General features: G+C 44.8%; 1 protein-coding gene across 1 annotated transcript in view; it reads right to left on the bottom strand.

The window, feature by feature from the left end:
• The window catches only part of CHCHD3 (coiled-coil-helix-coiled-coil-helix domain containing 3), an 86,141-nt gene that overhangs the window by 26,659 nt on the left and 57,076 nt on the right, over window positions 1-2,406 (bottom strand). The gene's annotated exons all lie outside the window — the stretch shown is intronic.

Here is a 2,406-nt window from a genome sequence, read left to right as displayed (position 1 = left end):
CTCCAGGCTCTTGCAAACAGTCTCTCTCCATCTTTCTTGTTGCCTCCCTTCAGGTACTACCTGTAGTAACAACCTCCCACTGGGATACTCGGTGAACAACCACCTCCTCACTTCCTCCAGCACAACACAATTCCCCCAATAAAGAGAAACCTGAATTTCCCCCCCCATCAGTGCACTCAGGGATTGGATCAGCCAAGTGAGAAGGTCACACATGGAACCACATCCCTGCACTTCCAAACTCCTCCTTAGCCAGTGGGTGTTGTGACAACAACAACCTACCACAGGTGGAGTCACAACCACCAAAGGCTGGAAGCTTGGAGAGCACTAAAATCTTCAAGCTGCAGAACAAAAGCTTTAAAACTAGAAACAATTTCCAAGAAATTTCAGTGTAAAAATATAAAATGTGTCCTGTTTTAAATAGACTTTTGCTCCTGAGGTTGAGGTTTCCAAGGAAAAGAGACCTGGCATCAACCAACTGCGTTTCTCCTGTAGTGTTTGCTGGTCACCAAGAAGATCCTGAAGTCCAAGACAGGATGGAGAAGGACAGGGGCCACCACTTGTGGTCTTTACCACAAAAATCTGTCACCCCCAGGATGGACAAAAGAGGGAAAAGCCACCGAGACACGTGACCAAAGAGGTACCACAGAAAATGAACCCAATCAGTCTATTCCAAAACCTGTTATCATGGCTTTCAACCTCAAAAAAATGCTTGCATAGAGCTACTAAAATTTAATTATTATTATTTTTGTTCCGTGGACTAAAAAGATAAATGCATCTTTGTGGGGTTTTGTACCAAAATACCCACTTGCATCTCAATCCTACTTGTTTTTTGAGCAGTTCGAGCCAGAGCAGGGGGGTTTTGAGGGAATTCCCCTTTCCAGGCCCTCTGATGCAGCCTCAGCTCAGTGCCAGGAGCAGCCCCAGATCCCACTTCATCCCCTGGCAGGTGCTGCTCTGCTCATTTCCAAGAACTCCACGTTAAGGATTTCGTGGCTGCACAAGGACCCTGTTCAGTATTTTGTGCTCCTGCACAGAGCTGGTCCCAAATAAACTCTGGCTGCTAAACCAGATCAGATGTCACACAAAAATATGGGCAGTATTAAAGTAAAAAGCAACAGGCTGACAATTCCTACTCCAGATATAGTTAAATCCTTGATTAAAAGTCATTAAAGCCCCAGACAAAGCTGAGACCATAATGGATGTTAATTCAATGCCCTCTGTTCTGAAAGCAAGCCCTGCCTTGCCTGATTCATTTTAGGCTGAGCTTGTCCTGCTCTTGCTCTTTCTGTTCTGTCTGGCACTCAGTCACAGCACACTGAATTTCAACAATACAGGGACTGTATCTGTCTCATTTAACAGCAAAATTTCACATGAATCTTCACACCATAAATTGCTGCTGTGTCCTACCACAAGGAAAAAAAACCCCTATTTCTGTGAATAGCATGAGATAATGTACTTAATTATATATTTAACTTGTAAAAGCCCTTTGAGAGCCCTGGAGATAGAATCCATTCTATGGAAACTCTCTTTATTAATAAAAGTACTTATACCAATTACTTTGAACTTCTATAGACAGTGCCTCATTTCAAACTATTTTAATCAATCCTCACAAAATCTCTTGGCAGTGCCTTGCAGAGGAACACAGAGGAAGGGGAGCTTTGGTGGTTCAGTGGAGCTACCAATTCTTTATGTTTATTATTCATCCTTACTCTGCTCTTTAATTAGCCCCACAAAATCAAACCACCCTGTTTTTCCAACCTCCGAGTTCCCCTTTATTAAAAAAGTGATTCCGCCCCAGAATCTGGAATTAATATTGGAAAGGCTTAGAGAATGTTCCAGGTTGGGCTGCCCACAAAGTAACTAATCATGCCAAGAGATTTAAATTAATTTGGGTCCAATGAGATCATCTTCCAGGTGCAGCTGCTCCCCCTGGAGAGGTTGCTGATCCCACTGACATGCTCCCGGGGTCATCCACGTGAATCCAACGGTGAGGGAACAACTTTAACTCACACCATTTAACTGTTCCAGCAAAGAGATGCTTCCCAAAGAAAACCAGGGAAGCATTTCCATGAATGGTTACTTGGCCAGTTGGTGAGGGACACACACCTCCAACAGGGAAAACCTGAGGAGCTGCTGAAGCTTTTCATTTCCTCCCCTGATATCCCTGGATCTGGAAGAAGATGCTCATCAAAGGGACCAGAGTGTGTCCAGACAGTCAAGGACAGGGATGAGACACTGATGGACTTTTCATTTCAGCCTCTGCCCTGGGATCTTCTGGCTGCCAATAACTCGGAAATTCTGGGCAATGGGATGTGATTTCCTATGGAAACAGGCTGGGAGAGCTGGGGGGGTTCACCTGGAGAAGAGAAGGCTCCAGGGAGAGCTGAGAGCCCCTTGCAGGGCCTA

This window comes from Manacus vitellinus, unplaced genomic scaffold (genome assembly GCF_001715985.3).
Source record: "Manacus vitellinus isolate BGI_N305 unplaced genomic scaffold, ASM171598v3 scaffold_65_pilon, whole genome shotgun sequence".
Taxonomy (NCBI): domain Eukaryota; kingdom Metazoa; phylum Chordata; class Aves; order Passeriformes; family Pipridae; genus Manacus; species Manacus vitellinus.
Note: the sequence above shows the minus strand (reverse complement) of the source record. Positions and strands in the feature narration are given on the sequence as shown.